We start from the raw sequence: 20,451 nt of genomic DNA, 5'->3' as shown, positions 1-20,451 counted from the left end.
CTTGCACAGATGCGCAAAGATTAATGATGGGGGTGCACGCTTCCAGGCGCCTTACAACTGTAGGGACTGATTAGAGACAATTCGTAGCGTGTACTCATTTCTCTCTATTCCCCGTGTTGCAGTGGTAGGATGACATAAATTCCTGCTTCGACACGTAACGGCATTATAATCAAGTGCAGGAGCTGAGGGCTTTAGTTTTGTTTCGTTTTCCATGGCGTTCGTAAGCGCGCAAATCAAAGGCAATTCCTGCGTCTAACACGAATGTAAATGCTTTTGAAAGTGCAGTGTGGTGCAGCTTGTAAAAACCATTTGTGGTTTGTTGATGTTTTTTCTGTCTGCCAAAGTTGCATTTTGACATCCGGACTGGGGGACTTTATCATTTGAACGTGAAGCCAGCCTTAAACCCTCTGAGGCGTGTCTGTCTGCCGGCACGAATCTTGTGAAAGGTATTTTTTTTTAACGGAGAGCGACTTTAAAAAGGTTTCCGCAGCCACCTCGCACTCCGTGTTAGATTATAGGAGGAATGCGGCGACAGCGAGCTCGCTTTTGTCGTGGCCGAGTGGTTAAGTGCGTTGGGGATTCCCCGCGCAGGTTCGGAACTTGCCGACTCCGGCGTCTGCCGCACGTCGCCTTGTGCCTGCGCGGCAAAGGCGAAGTGCCGTTTCTCCTTTCCTGGTACTATAAAAACGCTAAATCGCTTGGACCCGCTGCCATTGAAAGCAATTCTTCAGATAACCACACATTTTGCGTTCGCACCTCTGGTGCTCTACTTATGCCTTTGCAAACCTAATGAATAAAGCTGAAAGAACCGACACGATATGTAGGTGCTCGTAAACCACGCAGTAAAGAACTGTTAACAGCAAGGGTTTCAGTGGGTTAACTGAGGAGAAGGCGTGATCGCTAATTGTTGACTTTTTATTTGGTGTTAGAAACACTCTTACTGTGCATGACGTGCAACAAATGTAGCCACAGAAATTGCATCACGCTTTCATGTATGCTATTGCAGACACCAACGTTGCCTAGATAGAAAACCGAAATAGCCGTGGGTTTGCTTGCTGGTCTGAAGGATCTCTCTTCGAATCTCTATCATTTGTCAATGAAAGTAAAAGGCGCTGCAATCTCATACGTTCAGAATCAAACCCGCAGCTGTTGTTCGACTTTATTTCTTGACTAATTACAACTGAGTGTCGCATGAGCAGTTACGTAAACTTGTCTGGTATATTTGAACACAAATGCCGTTCTTCAATTAAAACTAACAGTACATTGTCAGGGACATTCAGTTCTATACAAACAAGAGACAGACAAGAGAATATTTCTACCGTTCATGTGGACTACGTGTTGACTTACTGATCGGAATAATTGAAAGGTTCGGGCTCATAGCCGATGCAGTGCGTGCTAATTAGAACAGCAACGCTGAGCTCTCAGCACCGTACTGAGCCCAGGTGTTTTTCTAAAGCTGTCAGGTGCAGTTCATTTACATGAAGGAAATCTCTTACTGGGTACGATTACAATGCAGTAAGTAGCACAGACTGCTTAGGGAGTAGCCCGATGCGTTTAAAAACAACCCGAGCCAGATAGGAGTCGAACCTGCAATCTCCTGATCCGTAGTCAGACGCGTTATCCATTGCGCCACTGGCCCTGGTGTGACACTGCAGGACTGTAACCCAGTGAGATCAGCACTGCAACTAGTAAAATATTACCCCCGGTCCATTCTTTTCCAAAAGTGAGAAACACCTGTTTTCTACATTTTGTCTGTTTTAAAACCATATCTCTTTAAACCAAACCAAGAGTTTGTCTTTTGCACTGATATTCTGATTCATTTCGATTTCAAAGAAAAAAAAAAACATTATCTTCCAAAGCATCATAAAATTGTCCCTTCTTCCAGACTCTACTTCTCTCTTGTAGTAGTACAGCAGACCTTTCCAAGTGAGCAGATCACAGAGTCCGAAATGAGCTTCCTCCATCAAGCAAAGTACCTGAACATGACTCTGTCTTCATAAAAGCGCCCCTGTAATAAAGAAATTAAATCCGAAATCAAGAGGGCAGTTTCCTACTGAAGTTCAAGAAATCATCAATTTTAACCTAGCAACACATTAAAGGCTGCATCTATACAAGTACGATTCTAGAAATGCTCACCAGATTACGTTTTAAGAAAGAACTGCGCCTCAGGTTCCGCCGAGATCTTAACTCGGATGGCAGGATTCAGAGTCCGGAGTGTGGACTGATGGCGCACGGAGGGTCCATATACTGTGGATCCCTCAGTGATCTTCCGCGTATTCAAACCGCCAGCGTGTGACTCCCCTGTCACCGTCCTCTCTCCTCTGTGCAGCCGGGCCCGATTCACGGTAAAGTGAAAAAAAATATGCCCTCAACGTGAGATTTACTCTGGAGTGAGGATAGATGTTACCTTTTTATCATTGAACAGGATGTATGTGATGTGGCGACTAGGTTCAATTTTGTATCCTGTTTAAAAGATTAAGGACTGGGGTGAGCGTGATTTACCACCCTTTCAGCTAAGAACCCGACGTGCGCACCGTTTAAGCTGCATAGACTCGGTCGTTTAACTCTTCTCCATTAGCAGGGTTAAGGTTAAAGAAAAAAAACATTGCTGACTTCTTTTTTTTTTGCCAGCTGCTAGCGCTGATTAGCAAGGTTTGTATTTCATGTTTTGCAAGTTGCATCCATTTTAAGAAAAACAAGTCATGTTAAAGACAGGAAATGAATACTTGTGTTTAATTAAGTCTAGCGGTTGTCCGCTGGGATTCAGACCCAGGGTCTCCTGTTCACTAGACAGGCGCTTTAACCAACTAAGCCACGGCGCCCCGGGAGTGCTGTCCTTTTGCAGCCACTTGGACACACCACTCAGACACATCTGCATTCGGTGTGTGCTCCGCCTGCTCGCTGAGCAAGTTGCCACCTTTACATACAATAGCAACATCGACACCAAGAGAAAGGATGACAAATGGCTTTTATCTGGAACTTTTCATGTCCAAGGAGCTCAATGTGCTTTCTGTGTACAACAGGGCCACTGAACTCCACACTGGCCACTGAACCACAGCAGTGGCTTGCTGGCTTGACATCTCCCAAGGAAAATGTTGAAATCGCATGTGGAACAGGAAAATGACCCTCGAGTACGAGGGAAAAAAAAGAAAAAGATCATCTGGAGCGCGCCAACTCAGTTGGGACAGTCCAGTTCTGTTGACGAGGTGGCTGAGTGGTTAAGGCGATGGCTTGTTAATCCATTGTGCTCTGCATGTATGGGTTCGAATCCCACTCTCGTCGGTTTCCATGTCTGACATGTGTGCCCGTTCGACGTTGGCCCTCCTGTCGTTTGCTCCAGAACTAGAGCCATGCAGTTTCTAGCGGTGGCTGAACATGGTATAGTAGGCTAACATCGGTATCGAGCAGTGACAGTAACAGTATTTACGTGCCGCTGCTGCCAAGTGGCTCTGGGTTGAGACCGCGTTTTCACTTACTTGCAATGCAAACGGAGAAAGCGATTTTTGACAGTCTCTTGAGAGACTGCGCTAGGTGTTTAGGGATAGACTTTGTCAGTTCCCCCTGGGATGATGGCCTCTCAAATAGTTTGTGATTCCTCTAGACGTTTATACAGTAGAAGCCTGCTTCGTGGCTTAAATCCAAGCTAAGGAAACGAGTTAGAGGTCTGATGCAGAACTGCGAATTCAATGAACGGGAACACTACAGTACATTGCACTGTATGTGTGAGGAAAACTGCCCCCTTCTGTCCCTTGTCGACCGAACAGAGGACTGTAAAGGATACCGCCAAGAAACTTTAGGATGCTGGTTGGAATACAGCTCCAAAGAAGCCCCTTTGGGTGTTATGTCATCAAAAAGTAAGAACAGCGAATCTCCCTTTGATCAAAAGCGCAACAGAACTGTTTTCCGTGGAGCAGCTTTCAGACCCGTAGACCTGTTTTATTTGTAGGGCAGGGCGCATTCCCAAACGCGAATCTCCTGTTTTAGAAATGCTTTGGGCGGCGTGAAGTGAAAATAAGAAATGGGCTCCAGATGCACATGGAAGCAATCAAGTGTTTCATCCGAGCTGTTTCAACGACTGCTCAAGAGCTTTCCTTTCACAGAGGCGCAACGATTAATGATGGGGGTGCACCCTTCAATGCGCCTTCCCAGTGGGCATTGATTCGTCGAATATACGTATATTTATGGCGAAAATACGGCTATACGTATATATACGTCGCCTCAACGTATAATCAACGTCGAATTGCAACCGTAAAATCGACGACATGAATAAACGCATATATAACATCGAAAACACATCTAACACAGTGCCTGAGGCTTTTTACTGTATGTATCGTGTGTGCCGCAACTAGGAGTATACGGCACTCTGCACAGTGTACGAAGTAAATTATTTTCGCAGTAATTAATTTATTATATTTACTATATTTATTATACACGTGTAAATTAATTACTGCGAAAATAATTTACTTCGTACACTGTGCAGAGATTCTAGACGAATTGCAGACCACATTTAGACGTCTAAGGTATGCGTTTAATAGATGCAGCCATTCAAAATGCGCGGTAAAAACCCGCGGTACAGTAACCTACCCACAAGCCACCGCGGGGCACCGGAGGGTACCGCAGGACAAGTGATTGGCTGGCCAAAATGACCGACAGGGGCACTCGTGGTGCATTGGTTGGTAGTGCAAAGATTTAATCATTTAATGTCTTTGCTGTCCACATTTTAATCCGCTTAGTTTTGAATATTTATATGGATTTTACCACTAAAGGGAAATTTTAGTAGCTGAGCATAAAAAGAAGAGGAGCATAACGCATCTGAAGGTCATAAACGATATTAATTTAGGAACATAAACATTACTGTATGTATGTAAACTGTACTGTGTATGGCTGGTCTTGGTAGTTTAAAGAAAAAATACACACCAGTCTTCCATTTCTCCCTAAACATTTTAAGCATGAAAGTTTTATGAAACGGTACCCAAATATGCGATTGCTGTATAGAATGAATTTTAATTAAAAAAAATTATTTAACACGAACATTAAGCTGTTTACATCTTCCGCCTGAGAACAGTCACCCGTTGCTACCCAACGCAGAATGGTGATTGGCTGACACCATCTGACACCCCTCTGATTGGAGAAAAAAGACGTGCTGGTGTGCTATACCAGGAAGAGGATTTCTTTCAATTCTAAACGTGTATTTTAAAAGTTTAAGAAGTAAAAACCTTACAGCGTACACAGATTTCTAAACTGATCAGGATCGTTATCTTTGTCTCATGCATAATAATGTTCACCGCTCTGTCCAGCAAATTAATAATAAACTTTATTTTATATAGCTTTTTAAACGAATAAGTAATTAGATTGCTCATAAACCTAATCACTTGCTTTTTCTTTTTATTTAGGCGCAGATTTCAACTATAGATCGTATTATTAATAACCATAATAACAACCAACCAACAAAAACAACCATATAAACATAATACCAACCAAAAACATAGATAACAACCACAATACAAAATCAAATAATCAAACCATTTTACTCTCGCAAAGTCCTCCAATTATCATAATCCCGCCCCTTATGCAAAACCAAACCTTCCTCCCATCCCAGTTTATCCTGTTTATCATAAACAAAATCAACCTCAATTTTCAACATAAAGCATTACACAAAATCAATACCTCAACACTCCATACTCAACAACGATAATTCACAAACAGCCAGAAAATGTAACTACACATTCCCAAACAGACCTAATTTCCATAGCCCCGCCCCTTATGCAAAACCAACATCCCTCCCCTGTTCTCTCTCTCCCCTGGCGGTTGTAATTGTTTTTATTTTCAAATAAATTTTAGCAAAGTCATGTATTTTAAAAATCTTAAGATTTTTATATTTATGTCTTTATTTAGTGGTTTCATTAGTGACAAAGGCTAAACTTTCTTGGAAAAATGTCTTTTATGTAAACCATGTTTGCTATTAATTCATTCAGGGCTAAAATATGTTCATTGTCTTCTAATGAAAGAAGGGTTCCTTTCGCCGTAGTCGGGAGCCTAGCCTTTAACTAGTAAGTACTGTATTTACTGGGTTTTTGAGGGGGGGTGTCTTTCGCTGGAAATCTCGCCTCCTACTTTGAAAATACCCGTGAAACCGTTTCAATTCGTCACAGCCAGCACTCCTGCAGAGAGGGGGGTTGTACTTGCAGTGTATACAGTACACGCGTTATGCTCTTCGTTAATGTAAATAATTACTGCGAAAATAATTTACTTCGTACACAGTGCAGAGATTCTAGACGAATTGCAGACCACATTTAGACGTCTAAGGTATGCGTTTAATAGACGAATATTATACGTCTTTTGCCCACTGTGCTGCCCTCTTGATTTCGGATTTAATTTCTTTATTACAGGGGCGCTTTTATGAAGACAGCGTCATGTTCAGGTACTTTGCTTGATGGAGGAAGCTCATTTCGGACTCTGTGATCTGCTCACCTGGAAAGGTCTGCTGTACTACTACAAGAGAGAAGTAGAGTCTGGAAGAAGGGACAATTTTATGATGCTTTGGAAGATAATGTTTTAAAACAGACAAAATGTAGAAAACAGGTGTTTCTCACTTTTGGAAAAGAATGGACCGGGGGTAATATTTTACTAGTTGCAGTGCTGATCTCACTGGGTTACAGTCCTGCAGTATCACACTGGATAACGCGTCTGACTAGGGATCAGGAGATTGTAGGTTCGACTCCTGCCTGGCTCGGGTTGTTTTTAAATGCATCGGGCTACTCCCTAAGTAGTCTGTGCTACTTACTGCATTGTAATAGTACCCAATAAGAGATTTCCTTCATGTAAATGAACTGCACCTGACAGCTTTAGAAAAACACCTGGGCTCAGTACGGTGCTGAGAGCTCAGCTTTGCTGTTCTAATTAGCATGCACTGCATCGGCTATGAACCCGAACTTTTCAATTATTCCGATCAGTAAGTCAACACGTAGTCCACATGAAAGGTAGAAATATTATCTTGTCTGTCTCTTGTTTGTATAGAACTGAATGTCCCTGACAATGTACTGTTAGTTTTAATTGAAGAACGGCATTTTTGTTCAAATATACCAGACAAGTTTACGTAACTGCTCATGCGACACTCAGTTGTAATTAGTCAAGAAATAAAGTCGAACAACAGCTGCGGGTTTCATTCTGAACGTATGAAATTGCAGCGCCTTTTACTTCCATTGACAAATGATAGAGATTCGAAGAGAGATCCTTCAGACCAGCAAGCAAACCCACGGCTATTTCGGTTTTCTATCTAGGCAACGTTGGTGTCTGCGATAGCATACATGAAAGCGTGATGCAATTTCTGTGGCTACATTTGTTGCACGTCATGCACAGTAAGAGTGTTTCTAACACCAAATACAAAGTCAACAATTAGCGATCACGCCTTCTCCTCAGTTAACCCACTGAAACCTTTGCTGTTAACAGTTCTTTACTGCGTGCTTTACGAGCACCTACATATTGTGTCGGTTCTTTCAGCTTTATTCATTAGGTTTTCAAAGGCATAAGTAGAGCACCAGAGGTGCGAACGCAAAATGTGTGGTTATCTGAAGAATTTATTTCCACGACAGCAGAGCCAAGCGATTTAGCGTTCTTATAGTACCAGGAAAGGAGAAGCAGCACTTCGTCTTTGCCGCGCAGGCACAAGGCGACATGCGGCAGACGCCGTAGTCGGCAGGATTCAAATCTGCGCGGGGAGTCCCCAATTGATTTTGAATCCATCGCCTTAATCACTCGGCCAGGACTACAGCGAGCTCGCCGCCGCCGCATTCCTCCTATAATCTAACACGGAGTGCGAGGTGGCTACGGAAACTTTTTCAAAGTCGCTCTCAGTTAAAAAAAAAAACCTTTCACAAAATACGTGCCGGCAGACAGACACGCCTCAGAGGGTTTAAGGCTGGCTTCACGTTCAAATGATAAAGTCTCCCCGTCTGGATGTCAAAATGCAACTTTGGCAGACAGAAAAACATCAACAAACCACAAATGTGGACAAGGATTTTACAAGCTGCACCACACTGCACTTTCAAAAGCATTTACATTCGTGTTAGACGCAGGAATTGCCTTTGATTTGCGTGCTTACGAACGCCATGGAAAACGAAACAAAACAAAAGCCCTCAGCTCCTGCACTTGATTATAATGCCATTACGCGTCGAAGCAGTAATTTACGTAATTTACTGCCTGAAAAAAAAACAGTAAAATGTTTGAGTGCCTATAGAGTTTCTATTTTTATTTTCTTGAGAAAAGTTGATACCATTTCCTGGACACCCTGTCCCCCATCAGTGCGCGGTGCCCGGGGAAAAATCTGTAGGGGGGCGTCTGAAATTCTGAGGGGGGGGGGTGATATTTCGGTTGAAACGGAGCTGTAGGGTGCAGCTACCCAAATGAAATCTCGCAGCTATGCCATTGATTAGTGCTTCATGATAGAAGATAACGACTAGCAATCTGGTATTTGCGATGAAGTTCAGTTTCACATTTTTCGTCACTCTCACGGTTTGTATTGCCTGGAGCGAAAAGTACCATAAGCGTTCATTTTTGCAGCTACATGGACGTTCTGAATCGTTAAGAAAAAAATGTTGTAAAACCAACAGAAAGCACAGACTGCTATAACTAGTCCTAGTTATATAAAGATTTTAAGTATAATGATAAACTACTGCAAGGAATCGGTCCACCTGAGCAAACAGGATCGTAATGTTGACACTCAATAACGACACTGATATGTGCAGTTCCTGGACGGATAGCCCTCCTGCCCATCAAACAGACTGAGTGACTGTTCGTGTCATTTAGTGTTGTCTGACCATTGACCAAGTACAACTATTTTTTTAGGGCGCAAATTAAGTTAGGTAAATCTTTTTGCCCAAAACTGAAGGGGCAACACTCCTCCCTCCCCCCGTGATGCCAGGCCTGTCCCCATCCTATTCCATAATGTCATTATATATAATACCATACAACAGTACGATCCTTACTAACTGCATGCGTTAAAATTGCACATCAGCACATAGCAGGGGGCACATAGCCGTGATGTATTATCAATGTTAAATTTCAACCATAATATCGACAACATTAATAAACGCATACGTTGAGAAAATATCGAACCCAGCATATTTTCCGGTTATATACCACAATGCATTGCTAGTATTCGTTGGTCACCATTTTGGACACGTTTTTCAAACGTAGAAGTATATCCGCAAATATCTCAGCAATCCTCTTTTGACGAGTAAGTATGAACAATAATAATACTATCTGAATACACACAGATCTTTCTTAATATTATTTTGATTAAAATAGTACGTGAATAAGCAAAAAATGGCACATAAAAATAGTGTGAATGGGGAAGATGGCACAAAATCGTTTTGCCATTTCTCTATTCTTATTCTATGTTGTACTTTCAAACTTTAGGTACTCTTTAATTAGGACAGACTTTATTGCTCAACTGCTATGATGCAAGCCAAATTTTATACATTTATTTCAGCTTTGAGCTTTCAGCTTTGACCAACCTTGAACTCACCGGCCGTGGTTAACGCGTGTTGGATTTTAACGGGCTCTGTGTGTTCGATGTACATAAGCCACTGAATGCTGGGTGTAGAAAATCGTTTTTGCTGGTGGTGGTAATTGTCATGGGGTAGCAACGCTATCGTCTCTTCCTGTAAAAACATAAGTCTGAACATGGCCATGCAGACACTAGCGATGGTCACAAACTGAAAGGGGTCGATGCACACAACGCAGGCGGCCCCTGACTCAGTCACGCGTGTCTGTCTGGTCATATTCATGACCTCGTCCCAAAACCTGACACAGCCTTCTCTTAGAATTGCCACATCCAACTGGCAGTAACGTTTCAACTCTCTCTGTAAGTTAAACACACTTCCCTTGCATTCTTCATACCAAACCAAAAACTCGGCTTTCTCCCTCGGCAGCATGTAGTTAACGCCGTAAAGTTCTGGCGGCGGCATCGGGCTGACATAATTTTGGTTTTCTGAAGTGTTCATCAAGTGTGGAAAATGACCCTTACCCCCGGGGAACCCCATGGCGGCCGACAGTTTGCTTAATTTCATAGGTAGAAAGTTTAAAGAATCGATAAATCTGATGTTCAGAGCTTTTACGGTCATACACATTATCTTACCACCCTGATTAATTAGTTCAACGTCCATCTTTTCATCTTACAACTGTCTGATTACTAGGTAATTGTCATATCCCTTGCCATTGTGCGATATGAATGTATGGTTTTTGAAACGTCTATCGATAAATTTACACACAAAATCCTTTAGACAAGTTTCACCATAAAATTCCCAGCTTCGTTTATTGTTAATATGAAGGGCATGGATGTAATTTGGTATGTGTGTCCCCGTTTCTTGCATGCATTCAAAGTAAAAAAAAATGTACTTGTTTGAAATTTTGGGGTTGTCCAAAGGCAGTATGTACTGTAGCACAAATGTGTGTCAGGGGTGTCGATCACGTTGTTACAATGCGAGCACAGTTTCTCTTTACATTTGTGACTAGAGAGGTTATAAACCTCACATTTCTCACAAAAGACCCTGCGCTCACACTTACTAACACCCGTCGCTGCATTCCGAAAGTGTCTCGCCAAACATTGAGAGCTACGACAAAAGACCTTACAGGCCGGGCAATTCTGAATTTCTGCATCAATTTCGCAACACTGGGGATCTAAACAGGTTTTACAAGCTTTAACACAGGCGTGTGCGTTCTTGTGGCTATACGCCGCATGGTAGTTAGTGCAAAAATATGCCGCCCCCACAAAAGCTTTAATATTTAAAACCCCATAAAAATGCTCTTCATGCAGTAGAACAAAAAGTATTTTAGAATTAGGTGGTGTGGGCCCCGTTGTAAAATATTTTCAATCACCCTGGTCGTGGTACAAAATTTTAATGACCACCTTTAAATGTTTTTCAAAAGCGGTAATGTCTGACAAACTCATTTTCTGATTCTCTGAAAAACCCAACTCTTTGTGCATTCGTTTAGCGCCCTGTAACATTTCCCCATTGGTACAACCTTCATTCAACAAACCGTACACACTCCTGGTGAAACACAGATTACCGCCCGTGTAATGTAAGTCGATAAGGTGCGCTTTTTTCTGAGCAATTACCCAGAACGGATTTAAATCTTCGACGGGCACCCCCCTGCATATTCCTAACTATCGTCACCACTAATCGGAGGCTGTCATCGGTGAGAATTTCTGTGTGGCTCTGTAAGAGGTCTGAGATGTGGCTTAAAAAATCAGCAGCATTTAATTCTCCGGGTTGTCTCCTGCGTGAGAACAAGGGTTTGTTAAAACCACCCGCAGTCAAACGCAGCTGTACAAAATCATTCGCCCCGATGTTTGGAGAAAGTTCATCCAATATTCTCTGGACTGCACCATGCACATGTTTAGTCATTTATCCCGGTGGGTCTTCGCCAGTGCACCATGAAATAGCATTATCAGGTAACGAAATCCAGAGGTTAGATCAGCATCTTCTTTAGAAAAAACGTCTAAGAGTCTAGCGGCGTAAACCTGGATCGGTTTTGGAAACACTGAATGTACACTTGCTAAAGCGGCTCTTAGATTCTCTAAACCCCGCTTTTTATCCACCTCATTAGTGCCCACCTTTGATACTAACTGTGCAATATACCGCACTGAGTCTCCCACATCACCAAACACCAAGTCTTTAGGCGTGTTATTATTTCTCTCCGAAGGCTTGACACGTTTGGTTTTGGTCAGTGTCTTAACAGCCGTCTCCGATGCAGTCACCACCTTAGGGTCCGACGTTTCCACCACACTTTTTTCACCGCTCGTCGATACAGCTGCTGTGTGAAAAACGCCACATATGTGGCACATCCTTACACAAAGAGCTGCGGGTGAATGGAACAAGTTACCCGGACATGTTGTTACACCGGTTTCCTTTAAGACTGTGGTGGTGCTACTGGTATGGCGGCATGGTTAACGGCATACAGACCCCTGGCACAGACCACTTGTGTCAGGGGTCTGTATGCCGTTCCCAAAATCCACCTGCTGGATTTTGGCAACTTCAGGACGAGTGGGAATTTTCTCCTATCTGTCAATTCTGTTTTGTTTTGGAGACTCTTGGCTGCCTATGTTGAACAGTGCAGCGTGAAGGAAACATTTTCCAAAACTGTGTCAACTCAAAAGTTGTAAGAAAACCTCTCCAGCTGCTTTAACTCTCTTCATTTTTGTCATTTAATGTGACACTCGATGTATAACTGGAGCCTCACATATGCAAATGGTGAGGCTCCAGATCGACACCCAGTTCGACACCACTTTACAGTATATGACAAAAGCATGGCAGACTGTGCCGGACCGGCAGATAACTTCTGCTTATTTTTACCATATTAAACATTGGAAATCCAACCACTTGCATTTGTGACACTTGATTTTGGCTCCACCTAAGACACTCTTAAATCTTCAAACACTTTTCTCTTCTCCCGCAACACTCTTGTCTGTCGGCACTATGTGGCTGCGTTGCATGACAACCCATCTCACCACGGAAAGGAACCTAACAGCTTTGGTAAGAGAGGAGAAAAGGACCTGGCCTGTACGGGGCTCAAACCCGTGACCTTGGCGTTATTAGCACCACGCTCTAACCAGCTGAGCTAACCGGCCTCATGACATCAATCCTCTCTGTGCTGCAAAAAATCGATCTCAGGGAATTTCTTTTGCCCTCCTTTGAATAGAAAGCCGTGTAATTCAGTGTATGGGCTTTCTCGTGCAGTTTCATGGTTCTTGTAACCCAAATCCTACACTGGCCTGAAGTGCCCCCCCATTTCACAGCATTTTTCAGCTGATTTAAAATGTACCTAAAGGAGAAGCATTATTGAAGACCATCAATTACCAAGAGCTTTTGTCAAAGGTTTTGGTGGTCATTTTGAATGACCACAGAGCGCTGTGACCTCGGTTTTACATCTCATCCAAAAGACAGCGCCCTTTTACAACACAGCATCTCCGTCACTATACTGGGGCATTAGGACCCGCACAGACCTCAGGGTGAGTGCCCCCCCGCCGACACCATTAACACCGCTTCCAGCTGGAAGCTTTGTTTTTCCCTGTAGCTCACCCTCATTCGGGTACTGACCTGGCTCGCACCTACTTAGCTTCAGTGGGTTTGCAGTTGCGAGTTGCAAGGGGATGCAAGTGATGGAGCTGCTCGCTGCAAAAGCCACTGCATTGACCGGGAATCGAACCCGAGCCTCCCACGTGGCAGGCATGAAGTCTACCACTGAACCACCAATGCTCAGTGCCTGAGCCTTCAAAAAAGACGGTTTTTTGGTGCTCTGTGCAAAACGCGTCGACATCTGCTTCCAGCTGCAAAATGTCATTCGCGGACGCTGAAGAACTTATTTCCAAGGCAGCGGGTTTAAGCGATTGGGCGTTTTAAAACCACCAGGAACAGCAAGGAGGCGCGCTTCTTTGCTTGCGCCGGAACACACCGACTGGAGGCGGACAACGTAGTCGGCAGGATTCGAACCTGCGCGGGGAGACCCCAATGGATTTCTAGTCCATCGCCTTAACCACTCGGCCACGACTACAGCAAGCCCCACCGCCGCTGCGTTCTTGCTACAATCTTACCTGGATCGCGAGCCGCCGGCGGAAGCCTATTTCAAAGTCGTTCTCCGTTTCAAAAAAACATTTCCAAAATACAAGCCTTGCAGACAGACACGCCTCAGAGGACTTAAGGGTGGCTTCATGTCGGAATGATAAAGTCTCCCCGTCCGGACATGAAAATGCCACTTTGTTACACACAAAAAAAGAATCAACAACAGAGAAATGCCCGCAAGCATTTGAAAAGCCGCACCACTCCGCACTTGAAATAGCTCTTACATTAGTGGTAGACGCAGGAATCGCCTTTTTATTTACGCTCTTACCAACGCGATGGAAAGCAAAACAAAGCAAAGCAGAGCAAAACAAAACGAACAAACGAAAACCCTCACGTCCCGAACTTGCATATAACGCCGTTACGTGCCCAAGCGGTATTGTACGTCATCCTAGCACTGCACCCCGAGGCGTACGGTATATGGGAACGAGCACACGCCACGAATCGTCTCGAATCGCTCCCTACAGCTGTAAGGCGCCTTAAAGCATGCACCCCCAATATTCTTCTTTGCGCATCTGTGAAAGGTAAACTCTTGAGCAAACTCTGAACCAGCTCTAAGGAAACTAATCCGATTAGACGTTACTTTGACTCATCCTTTAAGGGACCCTTGTTAATTGGAGAAATCAATGATTTCGAATGAATTCTGTATGCGTTAAAAGACAGCTATACACAGAAAACATGCAGGACACTGCTCATGATGTTTCCCGAGCCGAAACACAGTGCGTTTTTCCAAGCCATTTGACAAAGCCCGCCCACTGAAAACTGCAGCAGATCGTGTAAAGGCGTTCAACTTTGTAACTACTGCACGCACAGGAAGCAGAATCAATTCCTCTTTTCAAACTGTCAAAGGTTTGCTGCAGGACATCGCACAATCTCTTTTGAATGGGGACAAACGATTTCTTATGGGGCGCAGTAAGTACAGACGTTTATAAAGCTCCACTCATGCCGACGATGCAGCATGAAGAAGTGCAACCTAACGTTTGACAGACAAAAGCCGGGCGCCGCCACGAGCAATATGAAATCAAACTGACAGCACACGGCGTTTCGCGCTGACTCAAAAGTGATCTCGACAGACGATGTTCTCTGCATAAAGCTGAAAGAGCTAAAGAGCGTTTCTGTTGAGACGTAACCCAGTGGGCAAAAGACGTATAATATACGTCTAATAAACGCATATCTTAGACGTCTAAATGTGGTCTACAATTCGTCTAGAATGAAATTCTAATATACGTCTAAAGTTAAACGTCAATTATACGTCTATATTTAGACGTTCATTATACATAAATGGTTGGAGTTCTATTATACGGATAAATTTAGAGGACTATTATACATATATGGTTGGAGTTCCGGATAACTTTAGAGGTCTATTATACGTATATGGTTAGAGGTCTATTATACGTATAACTTTAGAGGTCTATTATACGTATATGGTTAGAGGTCTATTATACGGATAACATTAGAGGTCTATTATACGTATATGGGTAGAGGTCTATTATACATCAAAGATAGATTTTATAGGTGTAGAAACAAGTAAAACAAGCCAATGATTAGGTTTAGAAATGTATTCTGAAAATACACATTCACACCTGAAACATATGTATTTCAAATTATACATTGTATACAATCAATCAACAATCAACATATGGGCAATAATCATAAAAACACAACTAGTCTTAAACTTCAGCTACAAATTCTGGTAACATGGCAATATACAGTATAGTAATGACAAACACAAAACTAATTACATTAACACACTAACTCAAAACCACATTTTGATTCAAATATACATTTTAAAATGTACAACTTCTATATTTCCAAGAAAAAAAAATATTACAATGGAAGTTAAGACGATTTTTGTCCACTGTTTGCAAACCCTGTCTAATTGTCCTAACAGTTAGAACCAAAAACCTATTATTTTCAGAGTCCAGATCTCTTGGCCCCCTGCCTTGCATATGCATTCTTCAAGTAACACATTGCGTGCTCCTTTATTTCTTTTTCTGTTGATGTAGGGTGGGACTTCAGCACCGCAGCTAGGAGAAAATTATATAATATTACTTCCCAAATAAATGATGATTAATATCTTCTTTAGTATAATCTAAAAAATGAACGGTTTACTAAGCTCAAAGCTGAAATAAATGTATAAAATTTGGCTTGCATCATAGCAGTTGAGCAATAAAGTCTGTCCTAATTAAAGAGTACCCAAAGTTTGAAAGTACAACATAGAATAAGAATAAGAGAAACGGCAAAACGATTTTGTGTCATCTTCCCCATTCACACTATTTTATGTGCCATTTTTTTGCTTATTCACATACTATTTTAATCAAAATAATATTAAGAAAGATCTGTATGTATTCAGATAGTATTATTATTGTTCATACTTACTCGTCAAAAGAGGATATCTGAGATATTTGCGGATATACTTCTACGTTTGAAAAACGTGTCCAAAATGGTGACCAACGAATACTAGCAATGCATTGTGGTATATAACCGGAAAATATGCTGGGTTCGTATAATCAACGTCGAATTGCAACCGTAAAATCGACGACATGAATAAACGCATATATAACGTCGAAAACACATCTAACACAGTGCCTGAGGCTTTTTACTGTATGTATCGTGTGTGCCGCAACTAGGAGTATACGGCACTCTGCACAGTGTACGAAGTAAATTATTTTCGCAGTAATTAATTTATTATATTTACTATATTTATTATACACGTGTAAATTAATTGCTGCGAAAATAATTTACTTCGTACACTGTGCAGAGTGCCGTATACTCCTAGTTGCGGCACACACGATACATACAGTAAAAAGCCTCAGGCACTGTGTTAGATGTGTTTTCGACGTTATATATGCGTTTGTTAATGTCGTCAATTTTACGGTTGCAATTCGACGTTGAGGCGACGTATATATACGTATAGCCGTACGTTCGCCGTAAATATACTGTAACGCTTACGGCCGACAGGGCGCTGTGTAAGAGCCGGCGTACCAGAGCGGGTGACGTCACCGCCCTTCCCTGTGATAGCAGGACCACAGCTACTGGGCTGTGGAGAGATCTCTCTTTGGCTCACGGGGCTAGGTCGCTGCAGAGAGACGCGGAAGTCCCGGGTTCGAGCCCCGGAGGGTGCAGGGGCCGACCAGATGCGGCAAGGGCGCCCGCCTGAGCCCCCGTTGCGTTACATTGGTGTCAGAAGCGGGGTGGGATAGCCCTTCGCCGGGGACGGCGATTTAAGCGGGGGAGAGTGTAACGCTTACGGCCGACAGGGCGCTGTGTAAGAGCCGGCGTACCAGAGCGGGTGACGTCACCGCCCTTCCCTGTGATAGCAGGACCACAGCTACTGGGCTGTGGAGAGATCTCTCTTTGGCTCACGGGGCTAGGTCGCTGCAGAGAGACGCGGAAGTCCCGGGTTCGAGCCCCGGAGGGTGCAGGGGCCGACCAGATGCGGCAAGGGCGCCCGCCTGAGCCCCCGTTGCGTTACAATACGTATATTCGACGAATCAATGCCCACTGGGAACAAGCTCGCTTCTTTCTACCATGATGTCACCATGACCAAATCTGTCTTTAAACACCTTGCTCAGTCTCTAACGAGACTGTCAAAAATTGCTTTCGCCGATTGTATTGCAAACCGGCGGAAGCGGGGTATTGGGAAAAGTTTTCAACTAGAAATAATCACGCCTCGGCTAACCCTCACAGGCTACGATACTGCCACTGCGCAAAGCTGACGGTTGCCAGGCAACCGCGGGGATCCTATGGAAATCGTTATCAATCGTCTCATGGCATGTCGTTGCTGTAACGCTTCATATTTGTCGTCTTCTTCTAGCTTGAGGTTTTGAAGAATTTCATGACAGACAAGGGCTCCGTTGGGAACAAAGAAACCCGTTGATTCTTTTCAGCAGCAGAAATACAACCCTTTAAATACAAGATGACAGAACAATGACGAAGGGCATGCCGGGAGGAACTCATGCACTACAGAGGAAAGGGGGCGGGCACGTACAGTTCACATTCAAGCCACAAGTACTCTTCTCGGATGTTGCACAAACAAATCCTAACGTCTTGAAAGCATTGCGGGATGTTTGTGTCCCACTTCCCGTGGCTGCAGGATGACTGACACGAACGGACAAACACAATCTGTGGCGTTTAGCGTGACATAGTCTTGCAGGCATCGTGCTGTCTCACTGCAATACTATACCGCTGGAGGAAACAGTCCATCTGGCCATGAAACTCATTTGAACGTCTAGCTACAGCAACTAACAATATCATGATTTATTCAGGATGTGTGGAATCAGCACGTCCCGGAGACAGCTTCCGAAATCGTGAGCATTCTCTGGTGGTAGGGGCGTTCAAGATGGCGCTCAGGTGGGAGGTAAAGTTTAGTGGTTGAGGATTTTTTTTGAGTTTTTCATGACCTAAATGTTAATTTTTGCTTTTTTTGACTACAGAAAAATAAGGACTTAACACTACTTGTTTAAACTTCAGTTATAATTGAAAGAAAAAAAAACGATTTTTTTTAGGTTTAAGAATTTCGATATGAGTAACACTGGGAAAAGAAAAGAGAGTGCTGGGTCTTCGAAGGAGAAGTCTAAGAAACCTCAATCGTATATGTATAGCACTACAAGAAAATTGATGGCAACTAAAGGGAAAAGTGAAGCAGCTGGAGGGGACGTGGAAAGAGTGCTGGAGATGCGCTCGTACGCGAGCGCTCGCAGCCCAAGTGAGACTCAGCTGCCAGAGGAAGAGCCGGAGTCCCTGCCCAGCACACCTGTGAAAACCCCGGCAGCCAAGAGAGGAAGGGGCGACCTGACGCTGGAGGAGCTCCAGACCAACATCTTCAACATGATGGCACAGAGCATGGGTGAGCTGAAGGAAGTGATTTGATCTAATACAGTCGCAATCGAAAGTCTTAAAAAGTCCATGGACTGTGTGTTTAAAGAGGTTGAAGACTTAAAGTAGGCTGGGCAAACGATTTTTAAATTTAAAAAAAAAATAAATAAATAATGAGATATAATGATGTTTTCCTGCTTAACTTAGACATTGCACGACTTTAAAACATATAAAAACAGGTTTCGAGAGTTAAAAACCACTTTTTATGCGCGAAAAATGGGTGATTTTTCTTCCTCGTGATCAGCTCAGAATCTTTGTGTACGCTGTAAGGTTTTTACTTCTTAATTAAACGTTTAAAATACACGAATTTCATAAAGACAACACACGTTTCGAAGAGAAAAAATCCCATTCTTTTCTCTTCCTGGTGTGTGAAACTGATCAGCAGGTCTTTTTTTCCCAATCAGAGGCTCTGAAAATAGCGTACCGCCCACTGCCCTCCGTCAGAGAGGGGCGCGGCACCGAGAGAGGGAGGAGGCGCGGAGCGCAGCAGTACAGAACGAACGTTCTACTGCCTGGAGCGCTTACGGCAGCGATCGCGTCTGCATTTATAACTTAGTTTTTAAAATTAATCAAGCAATATGAACCATCTCTTTTTACTTTTAAGTCACTTAATTATCATTAAACACAGCTTTCTCACCACCTAGACTACTTTTTGATACCATCCTTAGACAAAGCAGAAACGTCTTGTTCTGTCTAATGACATTACAAGTGGAAAGATTACAGATTTTAATCGTCTTTAATTTTGTTACGTTATACATTTTAGAAACGTTTCATCCATACAAACACCACAAAACTATTCTCGATTGTATTTCTGAATGGTATGTTACACTTAGTTCACTGTTTTAAATACATCTAATTAAGAAAGTTAGGTGTTAGCATAAACTATTAGCAATCAATATTAAATTTAGCACTGTAATAATTTGTTGCACTTTCCCCCGCATCTTGTAAAAATATATTTTCATTGTTCAAATATACATTAAATCTGACTATCATATAATAAGTTAAATACAAAACTAAAGAAAAAATAGGGTTAAATATAATTCAAAATATTTTGCTAACAATGTTAACTATTTATAAATAATAAATTGTATTAACTAAAGAGTAGGATGGCACAGTTGTTAGTATGCTTTTTGTTTTGTTTCTTTTTCATAAATACAACAGTAGTACCTGATGTCTCAGTGGCTTTCAAAATTAAATTTTGCATGCAAACCTGTGAACTAGAAAGATAACTAAGATATCCATCCATTTATAATGGTGGCAAAGTGGTTAGCATTGCTATCTTGGAGCACTGGGGTCCCAGGTCCCATCCTGTGTGTGTGGGGTTTGCATGTTCTCTCTGGGTTACATGGTTTTTCTCCATATGTGTGATATGACTCCCTCTTGCACTCCAAAACATACTGGTAAGTTAATTGGTTTATGGGAAAACTGGCCCTGGTGTGTGTGTGTTTGTGTCTGTCTGTCCTGTGATGGACTGGCGCTATGTCCAGGGTGTATTCTGCCTTGTGTCTGTTGCTTACTGGGATAGGCTCCAAATCCTCTGTACTGGATAAAGAGATTAGAAATGGATGGAAGTAAAGGCACTGTGTGGATTGAACTATACACAGTGTTAGAAACCCACTATGAAATGGCAGCATCTCACTGAGAATAAAATATTTTATAGTGCTGGCTTAAGTAAACAGCCTTTCCAACTCTCTTGCACATCAGTATCCATACCTAGTTATTTAAACAAATTGCCTCTAATTATAAACATCTTAATATGCTGGCTCTGTGGATCCGCATCAGCGATGTTTGCCCATTCCTTCAATTCATGTCCATCCAACACACAGTTCAATGCTAGCAACTACACAAAATCTAAAATACAATCCTCATTTCAGTATCTATGTAAACATACAGTCTGTTAACTTCATCATCTTCATCAAAAGTATGCCTAACCCCATTAGGAAGTGTTCTTGTT

General features: G+C 42.7%; 3 non-coding genes across 3 annotated transcripts; all 3 read right to left on the bottom strand.

The window, feature by feature from the left end:
* Nucleotides 1-12,557: 12,557 nt before the first annotated feature.
* On the bottom strand, nucleotides 12,558-12,631 carry trnai-aau (transfer RNA isoleucine (anticodon AAU)). Its single transcript has one exon. It is a non-coding gene; the product is annotated as a tRNA-Ile (tRNA).
* An 841-nt stretch (nucleotides 12,632-13,472) lies between these two features.
* trnas-aga (transfer RNA serine (anticodon AGA)) lies at nucleotides 13,473-13,554 on the bottom strand. The gene has a single exon. It is a non-coding gene; the product is annotated as a tRNA-Ser (tRNA).
* A 3,640-nt stretch (nucleotides 13,555-17,194) lies between these two features.
* On the bottom strand, nucleotides 17,195-17,336 carry LOC138233375 (U4 spliceosomal RNA). The gene has a single exon (XR_011187487.1). It is a non-coding gene; the product is annotated as a U4 spliceosomal RNA (small nuclear RNA).
* Nucleotides 17,337-20,451: the final 3,115 nt, after the last annotated feature.

Source organism: Lepisosteus oculatus, unplaced genomic scaffold (genome assembly GCF_040954835.1).
Source record: "Lepisosteus oculatus isolate fLepOcu1 unplaced genomic scaffold, fLepOcu1.hap2 HAP2_SCAFFOLD_67, whole genome shotgun sequence".
Taxonomy (NCBI): Eukaryota; Metazoa; Chordata; class Actinopteri; order Semionotiformes; family Lepisosteidae; genus Lepisosteus; species Lepisosteus oculatus.
The sequence above is the reverse complement of the archived record's forward strand: the minus strand, read 5'-3'. Positions and strand labels throughout refer to the sequence as shown.